The following is a 22,329-nucleotide window of genomic DNA, read 5'->3' on the forward strand; positions in this document are numbered from 1 at the left end:
TTTTTTTCTATATTTTATAACAATATTATCATGTTTATCATTATAAAATTGAAGTATCTTTATTAAATACATTTGGAAACTAAAGAAAAGTGCAAATAATACTCTTATTGGATTTTAAAATTGCATCTTAAAGAAGTTTAATCCATTCACATTTATTGTCACGAATGATAGGCTTGTATCACTATAATTTTATTTTACACTTTTTACATTTTATGCTTACTTTACATTTATTTTTGCTATATGGAATATTTTTCTTTGCTCCCCTCAGTAATTTAAAACATTTAACCCTATTTTTATTCAGTATAGTTAATGTATATGTAGCCCAGTGTCTCTGGGTTTTGGGGTATGCACTGTGAAGAAGTACCCACCTGTAACTGTTGCTTCTTGAGTCCTTGTTTCAAAAAGTCGGCCAGCCACAGTGGCTTACACCTGTAATCCCAGCACTTTGTTGGGCTGAGGCGGGCGGATCACGAGGTCAGGAGATTGAAACCATCTTGGCTAACATGGTGAAACCCCATCTTTACTAAAAATACAAAAAATTAGCCCAGCGTGGTGGCGGGCGCCTGTAGTCCCAGCTACTCTGGAGGATGGGGCAGGAGAATGGCGTGAACCCGGGAGGAGGAGCTTGCAGTGAACTGAGATTGCGCCACTGCACTCCAGCCTGGGCAACAGAAAGAGACTCCGTATTAAAAAAAAAAAAAAAAAAAAGTTCCAGGAAGGGTCCAGCGATGCCTGAGTTGGATGAACTTTGGCAAACTCTCTTCATTACTATACTAAAATCTCTGTACAGAAGACTTTTTATAAATATATTCGTCATTTTCTATACATATGATGTATGTAGAGGCATAATCAATGCCTTCACTGCCTTTATGCCACCCTTACATACAACAACTCAGCTAATCAGCCCATTAAAAGACCTGTTTCCACCTTTGTTCAAGGAGACAATGCTTTGAGAACAATTCCAATATCCTCTTTACTTGTTGCAAGAAATAAAATCCCTTTGTTAGATCCTCCTTGGTGGTGGCCATCAGACTGTCTCCCAACAAGTGATTAAATCCACCCTCGTGTGTATAACGTAGATACCATTAATTACAATATATTGAAATCAGTTTTTCTCTCATTTAGTATTATTTTATTTCCTTCTTTCTACCTTTGTTTTCTAGGTTTTCTTGATATAATACGGTATATTAGATGCAGATTTTTATTTTACACTTTTATTTTGATATCATGGCTCTTTCATTTAAAGAAATATTTTTGAAAGATGTATTACATTTTATGATACTATTATCTACAATTATTTATGTATAACTCTATATTTAAATAACCTGACTACAATTGTATTTTAAAAATACCACAACACATCAATTTTGGAGATTTTTTTTTTTTTTTTTTTTGAGATGGAGCCTCGCTCTTGTAACCCAGGCTGGAGTGCAGTGGCACGACCTCAGCTCACTGCAACCTCTGCCTCCTTAGTTCAAGCAATTCTCCTGCGTTAGCCTCCTGAGTAGCCAGGATTACAGGCACCTGCCACCATGCCCAGCTAATTTTTGAATTTTTAATAGAGACGGGGTTTCACCATCTTGGCCATGCTGGTCTTGAACTCCCGACATCATGATCCACCCACCTCTGCCTCCCAAAGTGTTGGGATTACAGGTGTGAGCCATGGTGCCTGGCACTTTTTGAGATTTTTATTTTTCTTTTAGAAGCAATTATTTTTGGAAACAGTACATGGATGTTATACAGTCTATGCTTTTTATTCTTATATTAATCAACTATTTGCATGTCTGCTGTCTGTCACTTGACTGTAAGTTCCTTGGAGGGCAAGACTGTGTATTACTCACTACTGTATCATTCCACTAGTGTTTAGCACAGTACTTGGCTAAATCTAAGTATTTAAATATTTGCCCGATAAATTAAAACAACTTGTTATATTGTTCCTCTTCTATTTTGCTTTCTTCCATGTGTAGTGGACCTTTGCTTTTCCTTTTCTTGCTAGTACCCCTTTTTGATTTGGGTATCCACTTGTTATGGTTTCGTTTGTGTCCTCCCACAAATCTCATGTCCGAATTGTAATCCTCAGTGTTAGAGGAGGGGCCTGGTGGGAGGTGACTGGATCATGGGGGCAGACTTTCTCCTTGCTGTTCTCATGATAGTGAGTGAATTCTCATGAGATCCAGTTGTTTAAAAGTGTGTAGCACCTCCCACTTTGCTGTCTTTCTCCTACTCCAGCCATGTAGGACATGTCTGCCTCCCTTTCACCTTCTGCCATGGTTGTAAGTTTCCTGAGGCCTCCCCAGCCATGTTTCCTGTACAGCCTGCTGAACTGTGAGTCCATTAAGCCTCTTTTCTTTATAAATTACCCAAGTAGTTCTTTATAGCAATGCAAGAACGAACTAACACACCAGCCTTCCCCTGGTGGCCTGCATGCATCTGGAGAAGGTGATCCTATCCTTGCTTCTGGATTAGGCCCTGACTGTTTCAGGCTAAGCATCACACTCTATAACCTGGCCACAATGTTTGGTTAAGGAATGAACAAGAGCCCCAGCCTGGACCAACTGCAGTGAATCTCAGGATTCTTCCTTGGAAATCTGAGACAGAGATGCCCTTTCTTTTGGGTAAGATATGGGCAACATGTGGAATTTGTTGTCAGTGATATTGCAACCACTGAGGGGGTAGCTTTCATGGGGGACAGATAGTCTGCACTTAGAAATATACCCTCTACATATTACAGAACAATATAACAATTAATGTTGGTAATGATGACCCTAGGTCAAGAATAAAATATTAAACTATAACTTAATATTAACTATGACTTCATATTTTAATAAAATATTAAAACTGTGACCATGAGCATGAAGTAGACATTGTGAAAGGCAGAGAGCATAGAGACAGAGTTTGGGTTTCCTTGTGGACATTTTTATGCTGCTGGCTCAAATTAACCTCAAATCCACTTTACCCCTAGACTATCCAGGGTTGGGAACCAATACATTCCTTTATTGTTTTAGCTTGTTTGTGTTGGATTTCTTTCAATTGCACCCAAAATCCTTATAAATGATGCACTATATTTTCAGCCTATTTGATCACATAAGCATTTTGGCAGTCTGCTTCATTAATTTTTCTCCTTGCCTAATTCTTTTTTTTTTTTTTTTTTTTTTTTTTTTTTTTTTTTTTTGAGACGGAGTCTCATTCTGCTGCCCAGGCTGGAATGCAGTGGCCAGATCTCAGCTCACTGCAAGCTCCGCCTCCTGGGTTCACGCCATTCTCCTGCCTCAGCCTCCCGAGTAGCTGGGACTACAGGCGCCTGCCACCTCGCCCGGCTAGTTTTTGTATTTTTTTTTAGTAGAGACGGGGTTTCACCGTGTCAGCCAGGATGGTCTCGATCTCCTGACCTCGTGATCCGCCCGTCTCGGCCTCCCAAAGTGCTGGGATTACAGGCTTGAGCCACCGCGCCCGGCTACCTTGCCTAATTCTTTACCCTGTTTTAGTTTAAATTGTTTCTTGGCCAGGCGTGGTGGTTCACGCCTGTAGTCCCAGCACTTTGGGAGGCAGAGGTGGGTGGATCACGAGGTCAGGAGTTTGAGACCAGCCTAGCCAACATGGCAAAACCCTGTCTCTACTAAAAATACAAAAAAAAAAAAAAAAAAAAAATAGCCTTGCATAGTGGCAGGCACCTGTAATCCCAACTACTGAGGAGGCTGAGGCAGGAGAATCTCTTGAACCCAGGAGGTGGAGGTTGCAGTGAGCAGAGATCGTGCCATTGCACTCCAGCCTGGATGACAAGAGCAAGACTCCATCTCAAAAAATATTTTTTTTTTCTCTTCAGCTTTCTAGTTCGTATTTTTTAGTGCTGATCAATTGTTTATAACCGCATAGGATCACCAAATGACCAGAGATCAGTTATTCCTGCTCCCTTATTTTTAGATAATAAAGGTAAACATAATGAGGCTAGATGATACATGCTAGATTATGCAGTCATAGTTTTAATATTTTATTCATGAATTTGAGTCGTCATTATCAACATTAAGTATTAGATTGTCCTGTAATGTGTAGGGTAGATTGTTAAATGCAGACTATTTGCCCCCACTAATGGAAGTGTTTTTCTAAATGGCTTTCCATCTGTCTTTTCCAGTTAGTTGTTGCCTTTTTGCTGCTGCTTTTGGGAGTTCTTTGATCATTCTTGTTGCCTCTAATCTTCTATCTACTGTATGATAGGAAAGGAATGGGAGTCACTAAAGTTAATCATGCTTTGTAAGCTGATAACCTCAACTTTATACACAATACTAAATCCGTTCACTAAGGGGTGAATTAATAACTCTAATGTGACATAGATAACCACTGAAGCTGTTTTCACCAATGCTCTTTAGTCTTTTTTCTTTTCACTTGCTTCTGGCTTTTGGTCATATGGGGTGCAGTTATTGACAGTATAGAAAAGATAAGTTTTTTAAGAAAAAGAGAGAAAAGAGAAAGATTAGGAAGTGTTAGTACTCTTATAATTTTTGAAGGGTTGTTGTGTGTTAAATGTTACCAAACCTCATAAGTAAAACAGGTGAACCTGAGTTAAATGATATCTTTTGTAAATTGTGGTTCTGGTTAATTGAATTTTACAGCTTACTGAAGTGGTATTCTGAAAATCCTTCATCTTCTTAAGATCTTTCCTTAATATGTTGTCCATTTAACTTTCATAATAGATATCACATATGAAAGAAAATAATATTTTTCCTCATAAATTTGCATCTTTCAAGGACTCCTTCTGCATGACACTAAGTGAAACCCTGGAGGGCAAGGGTTTTGAACTGTGCTGTGGTTTTGACACTGCTAGTTGGCATGTGTCAGACACCATTCCTGCCTGCTGCTATCTTATTCTACTCTCCTTTGGGGCACATAGACAGATTCTACTTTCTGCCACCTTATGATTAGGCATGGCTAGGTGCATTCTCTGATTGAGGAAATAGAAACAGAAGTGATGTATGTCACTCTAAGTCAAAGCCTTTAATTGTCAGGCTTGAGTATTCCTTCTGTGGTAATTATAGAAGCATGTGTCAAGATGGAGACTCTGCAGCATGGGTGGATAAGGCATACACTTTTATTATTTTAAGCCACTAAGATTTTGAGATTTTTGATACCACAGCATATCCCAGTCTTCGGAAGGCCCTAGGTGATCCACAGGGCAGAAGTGGCAGAGCTCTGGAATTAACTCCTTTCCCCCACCCTTCCCCTTAACTGGAATAGCTCCCCTTCTTTTTTTAAATTTTATTTGACAAAATCCTTTCTATTTCTTAAAAAAAGGTTAAAAACCACCCATGTAGGAGTTTGACCTGAATGTTCTTTGGACCCTAGGATTTACCGATTTTAAAACATTTGCTCCTTAAGTTTTCTTGTGATTTGCTTCTCTCATAAAAATAGAATGCAGCCACAATTTAATTTATTGAAGGTTTCATCATATTGTGCTTTTCCCTAATGCTATACCCAAGCTGTGCTTATCAATTGACATGCCTGATGATTGTATGTGGTTTATGAAATGAGGTTCACTGGTTGATAATATATATTATAAAGCACAGCAGTGAGACATATTAAATATATAATAGATAGTGAGAGTATTTTGTTAATAGTAGCTTATCATTTCATATTACTTTATCATTTAAGACCTCAATCACTGTTCATACTGCCCTTCATTTAAGCCAAGCATTTAGTATGCTAGTAGAATTTGGACTGAACAATATTATTAGAATTCATTTTTGAAAAATACTTTTTGTGAGTCTTTTCTCTAGGACTTGAGCATAAAATTCCTAAAAATAGAACCTAGTCATATATTAGTGTATATTTAAAAACACACAAGCTTATTGTCAGATGCAGACAATTTTGACTACTCAAATGAAGGGTAAGAGACACCTGGATTATACCAAAAAATGGATAATTCTCAAATCATTTTAAAGTAACACAGTGATCGATAAAAATGCTGAAGGAAGGTACTCTTGGTTAATTAAAGTTTTTGCTTGATAAAAGGTTTAAAGAAACAGTTGTTTTTATTTTGAACGTTTTAAAAATGCTTCTTGATTTAACAAGTAGAGTGTCATGTCCAATATTTAATCTTTGAAGACTGAAAATCTTGCATCACTTTGGATGTCATTAATCTGTAGAGAGAGGATCTTGCTCTGTTGCCCAAGCTGGTCTTGAACTTCTGGACACAGGCAATCCTCCTACCTTGGCCTCTTAAAGGGTTGAGATTACAGGGGTGAGCCACCATGGCTGACCTGGGTATCATTAATCTGAACATGAATGGTCAATGTAAAAACAGAGAATGTGGAGGAAATTGGGTTGAAGTTGCACAGTTTGAGAATGTACTCTTTAACGTATTGGTTTAAAAAACTAAATTTCTCCTGTGAGTGTACTTACTGCTTTTGTGCTTAAAGCAATTGCTGGGGCAGACTGTGGGACTGGCAAATGAAACAAAACTGGTAAGTGAAGGATCATCCAGTTGGGTTTTAGTTAAATGAAATTTTATATCATCTGCCTCTGTTATACAGATGCAAACATCCCTCTTTCACTTTCCTCACTCCTAATCCTGAGCAGTGGTCAAGTTGTCCCTTACGTTGAGAGTTTGAGCTGGGCAGTGGTGGGGAGAGAAGTTAAGGGAGCAATTATTTGGAAGTAAGCAATTTATGTTTTTAAATACACACAGTCTGCTTCCTAGTTGCAGCCCTCACAGAGTTAGGCGGTCTGACTGAGCTCCTCTAGCTGCAGCATAAGTGGGTGGTTTGGGAAGAGACTGCTCATCTAGTGCATTTTCAGAGTAAGCATGTTGCCAGATCTCATGTTCCAGCTTCCCCAAGAGAAACCCCAAAGAAATGATATAGCGAAGGATTCTAAAATAAACGTTCAAATTAATGCTCCTAGGCTTGAGTTGTAATTCGGACTCACTTCCATCATTATTATGTCTCCCAAGCATTTGGTTTTGAAGAATACCTGGCAAAGAGTTATCCTGCAGTCGTGTTGCCTTATTGAATGCAGTGTAGACTGAATCTACACCCTTTCTGTCTGCTTGTTCTGTATCATTGTGACTGTTGTCCAGCTTCTTGATCTTGTGTATTACTAGCACGTTTCTTGAGTGAATTCATTGGTTCTGACAGGATCCATATTTTCGATCTCTACATGTCCACATGGCATTAAATCTAACTGTGGGAAATGTTATCATCACACTACGGTTATTATATTGACAAGCACATTTCCCTGAGTAGTCAGTCATGGAAATGGAGAGATTACTCATTTTCTGAAATACATGATGGTTATGAAGAGGGCAGTATAGGCTAATGGAAAGAGCTCTAGATGGATGATCATGATTCTTATTATGACAGAAAACCATTAATTAAATGCCTTTTTCCTTGTGTTACTGTTCTAATCTCCACATAAAGGGTTGTATGCAGAATTTATTTTTTCTTTGTAAATTTGCAAACTACATACAACACAAATATTTATAGATATCAGGAAAAATGTCATTTCATTAATACATGTTACAAAAATATAATTGCATAGAGCTGAGGATTTCTTTTGGGAGGGGTGAGAAATGATGGGATAGGAGATGGGGGGAGACAAGGTTGGAACGTATTTTAGAAGAGAACCCAGAAAAGTGGCCATCAGGACTCTGTCTCCACTAGGTGAGCTGTGGGGAAGCAGCCAGGCCTTTTCTGGAGAATGCAGAAGGCTTGGCTTTTTAAATGAATGAAATGGAGTAAGGGGTGTGTACAGAAACACATTCTTAGTACCTGTTTTGTGAGTTCGCTTTTGTTCTGTGTGCATTAGGTATTTATGTTGCTCTTCACTAGAAGACCCGATCTAAATTTATTGGAACAAATGAAGAAATGTAGTCCAGTGACTCAGTGATTCAGGTCTTCCTAGGTTGATGGGAGGTGAAGGGACCTGGAGTTAGGAGGAACTCAAGTTCCCATTGAGAAAAGGTTGCTGTCTTTGGTTTGGAGCAGGCAGAAGGAGCAGAAGAGCAGAAAATGTGTTTTAAAATTGTCAATCAGCAAAGTGTCAATGCAGGAATGGGTACCCTTCTAAACAATGGCCAGCCACATATTGTTAGATAGTTAATGGAAGGTCTCCCCCTCCCCCACATGGCCTCTGAGAAGGTGCGGAGGAAGTCTGCATAGTTTTTCAGGAATAACCTCAGGGAACACAGAAGCGCCCCTACACTGAAGGGAGTCTTGAACCCAAGGCCTTTGTCCTTCAGAAAAGACGGAACAAAGATTGGATTAAGTTCCGCAGTCATTAAAATCAATTTACATTAATATGCTAAGCATACGAGCTATACCTTTGTTATTTTGTTTCTTTAAACTTTCCTTTAAGTGTTATGCTTTCATGATAGCATATAATTAGTTTTCTATAAATATAGATTTATCATTAAATAATGAATTATACCTAAATTTGTAATTACAAAAGTGTCTTCTAGCTGATCCTGGTGCTCTACAAATAGCTGTTTGGTCCTAGTTCTTACTAGAGGGGATGCATGCTGGAGACTTGACCCAGGGTTTCCTGAGCACATGTCCCAGACGGGAGAAGAGGAGTGCTGCTTGAGGCTCTTGTTTCTTAGAATGGATGGAGAGAATGGAATGGTGGATACAGAGCCTCTTAGCTCAAATAAAAGAGTTAGACGTAAATTTTGACACCTACCAGGGAAAGGGGAAAGCATTTCATCCTCAGTTTTTAAAACGTCTAGAATTTTTTTTAAAGTTCCTGTTTCCTGATCACCTTTCAAGCAAGTGTCATATGATGTTATGTCTGAAAAAGTAGTTGTGTCCCTAGGAAAATGGAGTTTAGAAATATCGAAGAAAGATGATTCTTTTGGCCCATCTTTCTCAGGCGTAGGGGACTTAAGATACGTCTCTGAATGAAATCTCATGCCATCTTTATGGCCATCCTGTCCTTTCCTGTCCTTTGTAGCTGTCTTCACCATCCTCTGGGTCATAGATGTCAGGGGTTTAATCTTATAATCACTGCAAAGAAGAAATGTGGTTAGAAATCCTCCCAGGGTAGAATCTGCACAAGGCCAGTGCCTGTTTGATGAATAAGGAGCTGAGGCTGCCACTGCCCACTTCCCATCTCCTCTATGCCAGCCTCACCCCAGAGAAACATTGGCCATTATTTCCCCAGATTAAATTCATACTAAACTCTGGTGGGGGTTTAAGAAGGTTTCAAGTATGTATTCCAGAGCAGTATAGTGCCAGAAATTTGCGAATTGTTTTTCTTTAGCCAACACATTTCTTTGTCCAAGGAATAGGATAGAAACTCCCATCTCCCTTGTGCCCTGGCTTCAGCAATTTTCTCCGTAATTGGTCCCATGTTTCCCAGCAAGCTTATATTTCAGCCCATCCTTTCTTGGTATCTTTGTGCACCCTCCACTACCACCCTACAATATGCTTCCTTTCTCCAAAGGATAACTGTCCTGCCCTCAGTTCCTTTTTTCTGTCTTGTAAACTCTGTCTCCTTAGGCTTTGACTGAGTATAAATGGATTCATTTGGTTACGCTTTTATTTTTACTATAATTTTTGGGTTTTCTTGTTCTGCAGAGGGACAGGGAGAAACTCTGGGCTTGTAGTTGAGCTGAATAAGAAGTAGTGCTTTAAGTCCAGTTAACTCCTTACCAGTGGTGTGGCAGGTCTTCATTCACCTACAGTTAAATACATGATGTGGTGAGAATTTATCTTATGGACATTGCATGGTCTGGTCTATAGAAGGGATGCATATTCCCGCTGTGACTCTGAGCCTTCTTTCTAAATAATAAATCTGACCTTATTAAATTAAAGCATATTTTCCCCTCCTGACCTGGCTTTCATTAGAAAGGCTTCCCATAGGTTTTACAGAAAATGTCCCAGCTGGAGCCATCTAGACAATGGTGCCCCATACTCCAATAGATTTTCCTCTTACACATTAGCTTCTCCTCTGTTATCAGGGATGGGGATTTTTATTCCATCTCTCTACAAAGAAAAAGTCTGCAAGCCCTCAGTCTTGGGAGTGATCAGATCTTTCTGGCATGCTGATATGCATCCTGATTGAGTGTTTAGGGTACATTCTTAGAACAGTTCTTCTTTTGTTGACAAAGGGAAATTGAGACTGAAGCAATGACATAAGCTGTCAAGAACAAAGGAAGAATGTTGTATGAATTTTTTTGACTTGTCATTTCTTTGTGGCTGGATATATTTGATCTGGGAGGAAATATGTATGGTTGGATACTATATTAGGGTTATAAATTATGTAATTAATTTTATAAAGTGAGATTGATACTATGAATATACATTCATCAAAAATATTAGGAAGTAAAAGACTAAGAAAAAAATGTGAACATATTTTTAACTAGATCTTTAAACTAAAGGTCAGCATTATAGCTTCCTTCCAGCTCTGTATCTCTCTCATGCATGTTTCTTTTCAAAGCTGGCATCTTGTTCAGATCAGCTCCACAGGATACAGGGAGCAAGAGCATGTACATGTGCGGACACACACACACACACACACACACACAGACGCACACACACACCCCCCACCATCACCGTAAAATAGTATAATAGTGAAATGTTTTTCTCTGTATCTGAACTGCTTTCTTCTCTTTGAATTTTTATTTCATACATTTCATCTTGCTTATATAATCCAAAGGGAAATAGTCTATAGCCTATTTCCTATGAACAAATGCTGAAATGATTAAAATCTGACTGACTTCACTAGCATATGCAAAGTTATTTCTGATGACAACTGCAATAGACGCTCTATTGATGGGACTAAATTGACTTTAATTTTTGTGTGATGAATGAATCCTATACTGGGCTATGTAGTCAATTTGGTTAGACTTTATTGCTTTAGTTAAATTTTCAAAAAGGAAAGCTTAAGCATGCACGTCAGTCAAGGGGCTTCGAATTGGTGTATACATTAGAGGGTGGGAATTTACTTCTCCCTGCTTCTATAGGGGGAAAGATAATCAATTACTCCATGTGTATATTTATGAAATCAGAATGCTGGTTACCAGCCAAGGTGTTTCTTTTTCAAAAACTGCAGAGAAGGCTTGTGATGAAAGCCAAAACCTTTTGAAAAGAGGCGTTGGATATGTCTCCTTCTATGAATAAGAATAAAAGAAGATTTCCCCCTAAGCCTGCAAGACTAAAGATAACACATCTCATTCCAATAATAGTCTCTCCCTTTTTTAGGTACTGTAAAAACAACAACAAATAATTTGGAGGAGCTTAACTTCAAATACAATTAATATCTTGAGCAAGTTGATTTTGGGAACAATGCTGAGCTCAGGGTGGCTTCCTAGAGGAAATCTTGACCAGTTTCAGACCTGAGTGGTGAATGGGAATCAACTAGTCCAAGACAGGTGAAGCACAGTGCACAGAGAGAAGCCACTCAAGGCAGGAGGTAAGGGCTTAGCAGTGAGTACAGCTCCTCTTGCCCAATGTCTTCCCCATATTAAGAGTTCAGTAGACATTCAAATGACTGGTTCCTTTCATAAAGTGAAACCAAGGTTGGTAGCTGTTGGGGATGGCATTTGTTTCTTTGATATAAAGAGGTGATTGCTGAAAGGATGGAAGAAGGGTAGACAGGGAATAAAAGAAACTTACGATTTACTTCACTTACTTCACAGAATCTGGCAGAAGCATAACCGAAGTGAATTCATAGCTTTGCATAAAGCTTACTCTAGAAGGAGTGATGAATAAATGAATACGGTATTCATTTTTAAACATTATTTTGTGGCCTATTATCAACTGAATATAATTCCTATAAAAAATGGAGAGTAAAATTTATCTTTTGGATCTAGATTTGGATATACTAGGGCTGTCTTTATGAAACTGTTGCAAAAAAGGAAGACAGGGAAGAAGACAGAAAATGCTAAAGCTAGAAGAGGAAAGAGTTTAAAGCTAGAAGAGGAAAGAGTTTTAGGGAAGTGAGAAATGAGAAAGACAAACATTTAATGCCGTACTGACAGACACAAACAACATACAAAAATTCTACTTATTTTAAGAGTATATACCCTCAAAAGTGAAAAAACACTAATTCTCAGATGACAAAGCTGTCTTGAATACATAATGCTAGTTATTTGGTATAATTGTTTTTAGTTAGCAGTTAAATGAATATCATAAAATGGATATAAAAAATACTATCTATTTTCTGAAGTTTCTGTATCTAAAAAAGAAAAATATAGAAATAATGGATTTGGGAATATCTGTAAGGGATGAGCAATTAAGAGAGTTTTGTTACTGCAAGACAAGGACAGTAACAAAGAACAGTCTCACACATTTGATGAAATATTTAGCCGTGTCTTCCACACTCAGGAACCATAAGCCATTAAAACAACCCCATTATGCTCCTAAGAGCCACTTGCATTCTAGCTAATAGAATACCTTAAGCCAAAGTAAATTAGAACATTGAAGTAGCTTTTCTCACCAAATGACACAAAGACATTACTGTTTTTGAAATGAGAACAGAAAGGCTATGGCATAACTTCTACTGAGTCACAAGGAAGAATTCTTGGAATCCCTACTTCCTTTGCCTTCTTTCAGCCAGGCATAGCTGGAATGACTGAATAATTCTTTGTAAGACTTAAAAATACAGTTGTAATAGCATTACCTAAATAGGGAAGAAACCGCCTTTATATGCATTATCTACCAGTGAGATAATTTTCACTCAAATTTACATCCAGTACTTCACCAGCCACCTTTTCAATATTCTTCACAAAATGCACATACATATTGGTTATTTTTAATAGTGGAAATATTTCTATAATCGTGAATTTTCAGTATCACCAATTTGCACAGTTGAATCATTTTTTCAATGAGTACAGGGTACTATTGGAGAAGGAAATTAGTTGGATTTATTCCAGTTTGGCGATTAGGTAGATATTTGCTTTAGAACAGGTTGTTGGGGATATTGGCAAGAAAGTGGACGAGTGGTAGACTATGGAGTCTAAGTTGAATATGGAAGGTTGTACACACATTTATTACCTTACAATTTCTGTGGATCAGGAGTTGGACATGGCTTAGCTAAGCCTACTCTTTAGGGTCTCACAAATGTGACAATTGTAACAAATGTGTCAGTTGGACTGCCTTTTCATCTGGAGGCATAAATGGGGAAGCAACCACTTCCAAACTCACTCAGATTGTTGGCAGAATTCATTTCCTTGCAGTTTTAGGATTGAGAGCCCCAGCTTCTTGAAGGATGTCAGCTGGAGGCCATCTTTACTTCCTAAAGTTGGTGTGTGGTTCCTAGAGGCTACCTACAGTTCCTAAAATCTACCCATAGTTCCTAGTGGCAACCCGTGGTTCCTGGTATCCTTCCCACCATGGGCTTTCCCAACATGGTCAATTAGTTCATCAAGCCAGCAAGGAGTTTCTAGAGGGAGTCTGCTGGCAAGATGGAGTCTTATATAACTTAAAGTAACTAAGGAAGTAGCCTCTCATCATCTTTACCATATGTTATTGGTTAAAAGAAAGGCACATAATTCCTGCCCACACTCAAGGGGAGGCGACTACACAGAGGCATGAATACCAGGAGGTAGGGATCTTGGGTCGCCATCTTAGAGACTGTTTGTTACAATATGTAAATGCCAAAAGATCAACTGATTTTTTTTTTTTTTTTTGCCCTTGTTCAGAGGCAAAAATGATTGATCCTTATGGGCTGGAGTATTGTGTTGATTGTTAATATATGGGGATTGGTGAGATTTGATATAGGAGAATAGGGAGCTCTGGAGAGGAAGTGGGGACAGGAATGCTAGTGATTTAGAAGTCTGTTAGACATTGATCCTGCTGGAGTGGAGTTATTTTAACTAATTTCTGTTAAAAAAAAAAAAAAAAGAAGCATAAATTCATAAGTCTTTGACCCTATCTCTGACTTGCTATTTTAGGCAGGCTCCATTGTAAAACAAACAAAACCAGTGTGTGTCTGTGTGTATGCATGTGTGTGTGTGCAGTTTTCTCCTCTTTTACTGAGAGGATTAGTTAGAAAATTTGATCTGAAATAGAACATAAAATGTTTATTTTTATAATCTTGATTTTAACTGCATAATACATGAATAGTAATATGGCAGGCTTTTAGAATCTAACTCTATAAACCGTGGATTTTATGGTTCAAAAGAATAATGCAGATTTGAAAAAACACAGAAGAAAGTTTCAAATGCAGGTCCTCTGTTCATTACATTCTTTTGTCCTTAAGGTCTGACATACTCTCAGATCTATTTACAAGCTGTAATGTTTGCCCAAAAGAGTGGTTGTCTCTAAGAAAAATAGACCACTTAATTGTTAGTAGGCCACTTAATTGTTAGCCGTCCCCTCTTTTTCATACTGTATTAAATATCAACCTGGCATGGGTCTGTATGGCAGAATCTGAAAAACTGAGCTTTACTTCGTATTAATATTTTCCTTAAATGTTTAAGTGAATTTGGTAATATTTCTCAAATTTAATTCTTCTGCTGGTTCCCTCTCTATTTCCAGACCATGATTTCCCCCACCTTGGGTGTAATTCTTGCTCCTTCTGGAATGAAAGAAGACACTGAACTATGGTTACAAGTGATGACTTTGGTCAGATCTACTGACTGGATGATTGACTCATGGGTTTGAGTCTTGACATTACTTACTATTAGCTAGATGACACTGAGCAAGCTACTTAAACTCTCTGGGTCTCAGGCTCCTCATCTGCAAAAAACGTTGTTGTGAATGTACAATGTGATTTAAACATTGATAAATTTCGGTATATAATAAATGCTCAATGATAGCTATTACAATCCTATATTTGAGGTTAATTATTCTCTACCCTTAGCCATCAGCTAATTTTGTGATCTTTCCTCTATATGAAGTAAAAATATTGGCACTTGGCTTATGTCTCTTGTTCATGTCTTGGAAGTATCTTTTATAATTTGTGTCCTATTTATAGACAATTTAGTGGCATAGTCTCAGAATTTTTTACTCTTTCCAGCTCTGGCAACCTCAAACATCATCAAAGTTCAGGCACTGACACTGTGACCATCTAATAAACCTTGTCAGCACAAGAAATTCATATCCTTCAAAAGTTCTTAAGCATCAATATTCCATTTGCAGATTACAACCTCAACTTCTTCTAGCTTTCTCATGTCCTCACTCCTAGGAAAATCATGATTTGACGTTAATCTTTGAATTCTTCTTTATCTTCACTTATTGACTTTTTTTTCCCAGTACTTAATCTGGATTCCATGCATCAGCCCAATAACTCTTTTACTAACATTCATCCTGTTACCTGCATTTTGTGTGTGTGGATTTGAGCTCAATGCCACAATTTACGTTCTCTGCTCCTTTAGCGGTGCTGCTCCATGCTGCTGAAGAAAATCTTACTGCCATGTGAACAGAATCTGGACACACACTTGGTCTCCAACCTCACTAGGACCTTCACGCTTCATCATTTCCCTCTTCCATGTTTCTCCTCAGGCAATACAAATCATTACTAAAGGTTTCAAGTCATATATCTGCCCATATCTCCTAATTCTCTGCAGAGTATGTCTTTTGCCACTTTCACAAGAAAAGCAAGGTAATTAGTTGTGAAATAACTTGAACTCTCCACTCACCACTTACAGAATTGCCCCATTTGTATCTATTTTTCCTTCTTTCAGTGTCAGAGGATAGATGATGTGACCTTCTCTCCATGTGTAGTCAGTACTCCGATCCCCTCCCACCCCAAGTGTAAGCTTGTGCACGCAGTGAACCCCTGCATGCATGTACCGACTTGCTTTTAATTCTATCGCTTCCTTCTCCCCCAGAATGTTGCTATATTATTTCCCTGTTTCGAACTCTATATTTCTACTTTTTCTCATCTCATAATCCATCCTAAAAAATAGAATCTTCCAGGCATTTAAAAGCAGTGCAATGTAATTAGAGTGACAGGCTGCATTGGAAAGCAAAAGGTCCAAGTTGGAAAAGCAATGCCAGGCTCAAGGACAGAAGGTGAGGTGAATGGAATATAGGAGAACATGAGTTCTGAGGACAAAAGCCTGGATGATAGGACAGATATGGGCCATAGCTGGGCTGACAGACTACCTCAAAAACTCACGCACATGCCGACCATAAGAAGCTTACAGTTGCTATTGGCAACATGAAAAGTCACATCTTTCCTCCATCAGTGTTACAAGAATAGTGAAAAAAGCCACAGTATAGCCAGGCTTTAGAGCTGTTTCTCCTGAGCACTGTTTGGCTCATGTAAGCCCAGTCTCTAAATTCAACCATGTGAGTGAAAACCACTTGAATATGTTTTATGCACAAAGTCATCCAAAGAATGATATCTAGGTGGCGCTTAGTTGCGGAATATAAAACCTTAACTCAACATTAGATGGCTACATAAGCTCTATATTCTATATAGACACGTAATAGTACAGTAGTTTATGGAATCTAAATTGTGAATGGAGTAGGGGGAGGCAAAATTATGAAGCAACTTGCTCATACACTTCAATATTCTGAACCTAATAATTTAACAAGTGTTTTCAAGAGCTTCAGGAATCATTTGTTATTTTCATACAAGCTTTCTTAAATTCCTAAGATCCTTATCCCCATGATAATTTGAAAGTAGAGTGCAAAGGAATAACAACAAGTAGATTGAGATTAAAGCTGTAAAAATGCCAGCATATAAGAGCTCCTTTTTCTGTGGTTGTAGGTGTGTTATGTAGTGAAGCAGTGGTTCCCTAAGTGTGGTCCCTGGATGAGAAGTGTCAGCATCACCTGGGAAAATTTTGGAAATGCAATTTCTTGTGTCTTACACCAGACCTATCAAATCAGGTTCTCTGGGAGTGCAGTCCTGTAAATCTGTATTTCAACAAGTCCTCCAGGAGACTCTGATGCATCTCAAGTTTGAGAACCACTGGCTTTAGAGGATTGGAGCAGCACTCTATATGGATACATTTGCAACTACTTAAATGACTTACCAAAGGAATGCTAGAAAATGGCATTTGGCTTTATGAACAGGTACTTGGAAGAGAAATTTATCTAATCCTGATAAAATTTATAATATATTAATGGGGCAGAAATATTATTCCAAATGATAAAATTGTGATATTTGAAAAGAAAATAGATCTTTATAGCCTGAAATTATAGATTAACAAGCTGAGATTTGATAAGGAATAGAGGCAAATTCCCATATTTAGCTACAAAACCCCAAATGTATGTGTATCAGGTGGGAGAAAAATGTCCTGAAACCTTTAGTTGACTACACATTCAATATGAATCAATGATATTATGTGGCTACAACCAATTATCATAGTATTCACTCATTTATTTGTTTATTTATTCAATAATTATTTGGTGAGTGCCTACCATTAACCAGGTGCTGTACTGGTCACTAAGAACACAAGGATGAGTAAAGCAGACATGGTCTTCTCATTTAAAGGAACTTACATTCTCGTGAGTAGTAAAATAAAAACCAGGAAACAAATCTATAAAATACTTTTAGTTACTGTTAAGTGTTAATAAGAACAGCAAGAGTGATGAAGACCATACTGTTCTTTATTGTATGTATCACCCAACCCCATGCCTATGGAACTGTGCTCAGCTTAGGTGAGTCACACTTCTGGAGAATTAGACAGATGAGAGAAAGGTTAGCGCAGTGGGTTTCAAACTTGAGCATGCATGAGGAACACCTGGAGGGCTTTTTAAAAATCTGGATTGCTGAATCCTAAGCCCCACAGTTTCTCATTCAATTGGTTTGACTTGGGACCCCAAAACTTACTTTCTAACAAGTTCCCAAAGGTAATGATGCTGTTGCTGGTTTGGGAGCCACTGGTTTAGACCTGGTTAAGGCTGGGGAGGACCAGGACCTGGGATTGCTTTGCTCAGAGAAGAGGAAACTTCAATAAGACATGATAGTTGTTTTGAATTATTTGTAGGAATGATATGTATAAAAATAGGTTAAGTTTATTCTTTGTAGTCTGAAAAGTAGGATGTAGATTATTTGGAAGAAGGAGGGAGACAGAGTGTAGAAACATAAATAACTTTTAGTCTTAGAGCCGATTTAAAACGAGATAGCTACCTCAGAAGGAACGAATTCTACCAGAGACATTGAAGTGTAGCACTGGTGAGGACTCATTGGGGATGCTACGTGGACAGAAGAGGCAGAGAAAGCCCATCTACAGATACTAGGGCAATAGAGGGGAGTGGAGGCAGAGAGGAAAAATTGCCCAAATTGCCAGTAACTTCTCGTTTTTTGATTCTAGTCTTTCTTGAAGCCCAGGCGTTTTTGCCTTTGAGTCCTGTGGGGTCATTTCTGTAACCCTAAAAAAAATTCTCTATTTCTGTTTAAGCTAATTTCTTGTTCTCATTTTCTAACAAGGAATTTAGTAATGAGAATGTCTGTTGGAATTAGAAACATGGAGCTCATTGGTCGTATTTGCCAGTGTAATTTCAGGGCTGCTTTTGGAGTACACATTAAATTATGGTGAAGAGTAAATGAGAGGTAAAGAAGTAGAGGAATCAAGAGTGGTCTAGAAAGTGCGGCTCAAAGCAAGAGGGAATTTTGGAGTCCAAATATTTTTTTTTTCAAAGATAAGAATGACTAGAGCAACTGTATACTTTGAGGGAAAACAGACAATTGAATGGGAGAGAGAGAGCAGGTAATAATCGGAGTAATTTGAGGTAGAAATAAAACAGAATGAGATTAAAACCCAAAGAAAGAAGTTAGTTTTGAACTAGAGGAGGAACATCTCATCTTCTGAGGAGACAAAGCAAGAAAGGAAGCTTGGCCTTAAATGAAGGTAGTGGTGAGACAGGGGGCAAGAAGTTGAAATTCACATGAAGCGTGAAGTGAGATAATTTCCTGAGGGAGGGCTGGGATTGCGGAGGGGAGAGTAGGAAGCTTAAGGAGACAATGAAGTTTGAAGCATCACTTCAAGAAGTAGAAAAGGGATTTGACCAAAGACAGAAGAAGGGGTTATGGAGCAGGAAGGGGAGCCCAGATAAGACCCTTGAGTTAGAGTGATAGCAATTGGAAAATTGTGTGATATTTGCCAGTGTGATCAGAAGCTCAGGGAAAGTCTAGATGTGGAGACAAACTCCAGGGAGTGTGAAGGGAAGACAGCGATGCAAGGAAGTTGAGAGAACTGTTTTTTTTTAAAGTTATTTGATGGAGGCCAGGCATGGTGGCTCATGCCTATAATCCCAACACTTTGGGAGGCTGAGGTGGGCAGATTACTTGATGCCAGGAGTTCGAGACCAGCCTGGCCAACATGGCAAAACCCCCTTCTCTACTAAAAATGTATATATTAGCCAGGTGTGGTGGTGCACGCCTGTAGTTCCAGGTACTTGGGAGGCTGAGGGTCCATGGGGAATATCTTTACCAACCTCTTTAAGGGTGTTTTTGGCAGAAAAGAAACGCTTGTCCTCATGATGGGCCTGGATGCTGCAGGCAAGATGATGATTCTGTATAAGCTGATGCTGGGTGAGATTGTGACCACCACTCCCATCACAGGCTTCAGTGCAGACCCATGGAGTCTAAGAACATCAGCTTCACTGTGTGGTACACGGCAGGCCAGCACAAGATCTGGCCTCTGTGGTGCCACTACTTCCAGAACACATAAGGCCTGATCTTTATGGAGGACAGTAGTGACAGAGAGCACATGAACAAGGTCCATGAGGAGCTCATGAGGATGTTGGCTCAGGATGAGCTCTGGAATGCGGTCCCCCTGGTGTTCACTAACAAGTAGGCCCTCCTCAACACCATGAACACCACTGAGATCACAGACAAGCTGGGGCTGCATTCCCTGCTCCACAGGAACTGGTACATTCAGGCCACCTGTGGCGCCCGTGGTGACCAGCTCCATGAAGGACTGGACTGGCTGTCCCGTCAGCTCCAGAACTAGAAGTGAATGTGACACCCTTCTCCATCTCCCTCCTCCTCTTAAAATGTCTGCTTTACTCCCATGTGGCAAACAACTCTGTGCTATGAGTGCCAGAAACTGCCTTTGTGGTTTGGTTTATTGTGTGCATTGCACTGTGCTGTAAATGTGGCAGATGAAGCCTGTGGCCAGGCGTTTCATTAAACGTAAATAGATTTTGTTTCCGACAAGACAGTTTCTGGCAGTCACGTGCAAGATTACTCAGTGTTTTTTTTTTGTTTGTTTGTTTTTTTATTGTAAAGAGTAAAATCAATGCAGTGCTGGTCAGTGCTGAGAGGGGATGTAGGCCCATGGACACCTGGTCTCCGGGAGTCACTGTGTTGGGATTACTGGATGCACCCCTGGTTTTAGAGCTGTGTTGAGATCCATTTTTGTAGTTGGTTTCAAGCCTGAACTCAGCCATTTTTAAAATTGTTAAAAATCTAACTTGAGAACACTTGAACACACAGAAGGGAGACCCTGCCCAGTGTGGGTTTGCAGTTATGGCCTGGATGCTAGCCACCAGCTTGGCTGTTCCCCTCAGGAATGTGAGGTGGTGGCATGTCAGACCACATCAATTCTGCATGATTGCAATAGAGATCCCTGTGACTCACCTGTCCTTGGGTCACTTTGCATCCCATAGCCTTGTGCTTGTCCCTGTGCTTCCATGGCTCCTAAGGGCTGGGCTAGGAGCCCATTGCCAGTCCACTCTCCGCTAGACTGCTCAGCTGCCCATCCACCTGCCCACAGCAAGCTCAGGGGACACAGGCCCCACTTGTCCCTTGGTAAGCATGTGGCCAGAGTAGGCTCATTGCCTCCAGCACTGACACTCTCTCAGACATATTGGTGGGATGTCTTTGGCCTCACCAGCAGGAGTGTGCATGAGCCAGGCAGGCCATGCTTCTAAACCTGCAGACCCTTGGAAGTACCCTATCTCCGTGTATGACATAGCTTTCTCTCCCTTAGCTTGCAAGAGTCCAATTTGCTATCAAAAAAAGATGACCTCTACTTCTTCTTTTGTATTTTGATAAACACTGCAGAAGCTGGGGCTGTTCAATTATCTTGGGTAAAACCTCAGAACTGGTCTGTTTGATGTCAGAGAACCTTACTTGTTTCAATACACAATTAATAAAAGAAAATAAAAATAATCGCTGTTCAAAATAGATTTCTCCTCTGTCATCGCAGATACACTGAAGCTGCAATTATGACATAGTTACCCTTTGCAAAATTGCTTAAAAACTTACTTTCTCCTCATTGAAATGAATGGGAGTCTTCATGGCTGAGTATGCTGTCAGTGTAGTTTCTGAACAGCTGCTAGAAGCAGACTGGACATCTTGGACCCACTCAGGACACCAGATGCCCTGCATTAGGGGACTCCTTAGGACTGTTTAAAGCATGGAATTGAGAGGAAGTTTTAACTCAACAGCAGAGGAAGTTTTAGTGTGGTCAAAGAGGCCACTAAAAATACTTTGTATGTACTAGTTTCCTGTGGCTTCTGTGACAAATTACTACAAATGCAGGAGCTTAAAACAACACAAGATTTAATCTTTTAAAGTTTTGGAGGCCAAAAGTTGAAAACCAAGGTATTTTCAGGACTGTGCTCCTTCTGCAGGCTTCAGGGCAGAATCTGTTTCCTTCCCTATTTCAGTTTCTAAAGGTCACCTGCATTGTTCGAGTATGGCCTCTTCCTTTCCTATTCCTTACCTCCAATCTTTTGCTTCTGTCATATCTTCTATTGAGTCTGATCTTTCTGCCTAGCTCTAATAAGGACCCTTGTGATTCCATTAGTGATACCTGGATAATCTAGGATCATCTGTTTCCTTCCTTCCTTCCTTCCTTCCTTCCTTCCTTCCTTCCTTCCTTCCTTCCTTCCTTCCTTCCTTCCTTCCTTCCTTCCCTCCTTCCCTCCTTCCCTCCTTCCCTCCTTCCTTCCCTCCTTCCCTCCCTCCCTCCTTTCTTTCTCTCTCTTTCTTTCTTTCTTTCTTTCTTTCTTTCTTTCTTTCTTTCTTTCTTTCTTTCTTTCTTTCTTTCTTTCTTTCTTTCTTTCTTTCTTTCTTTCTTTCTTTCTTTCTTTCTGTCTCTCTCTCTCTCTCTCTCTCTCTCTCTCTCTCTCTCTTTCTTTCTTTCTTTCTTCTTTCTTTCTAATTTTAGGTTTTGGGGTACATGTGCAGGTTTGTTATACAGATAAACTGGTGTCACAGGAGTTTGTTCTGTAAATGATTTCATCACCCAGGTACTAGACCTAGTGCCCAACAGTTGTTTTTTTCTGTTTCTCTCCCTTCTCCCAAACTCTACCCTCCAGTAGGCCCCTATGTCTGTTGTTCCCCTCTTGATGTCCATTTGATCTCATTATTTAGCTCCCACTTGTAAGTCACAACATGTGGCATTTGGTTTTCTGTTTCTGTGTCAGTTTGCTGAGGATAATGGCCTCCAGCTCCATCCATGTTCCTGCAAAGGACATGATCTTG

General features: G+C 39.4%; 1 pseudogene; it reads left to right on the top strand.

Annotated features, from left to right (window-relative positions):
* Window positions 1–19,165: 19,165 nt before the first annotated feature.
* Window positions 19,166–20,072, top strand: LOC126930408 (ADP-ribosylation factor 1-like; annotated as a pseudogene).
* The last annotated feature ends 2,257 nt before the right edge of the window (window positions 20,073–22,329 follow it).

The sequence above is a fragment of the Macaca thibetana genome, chromosome 11, assembly GCF_024542745.1.
Source record: "Macaca thibetana thibetana isolate TM-01 chromosome 11, ASM2454274v1, whole genome shotgun sequence".
Taxonomy (NCBI): domain Eukaryota; kingdom Metazoa; phylum Chordata; class Mammalia; order Primates; family Cercopithecidae; genus Macaca; species Macaca thibetana.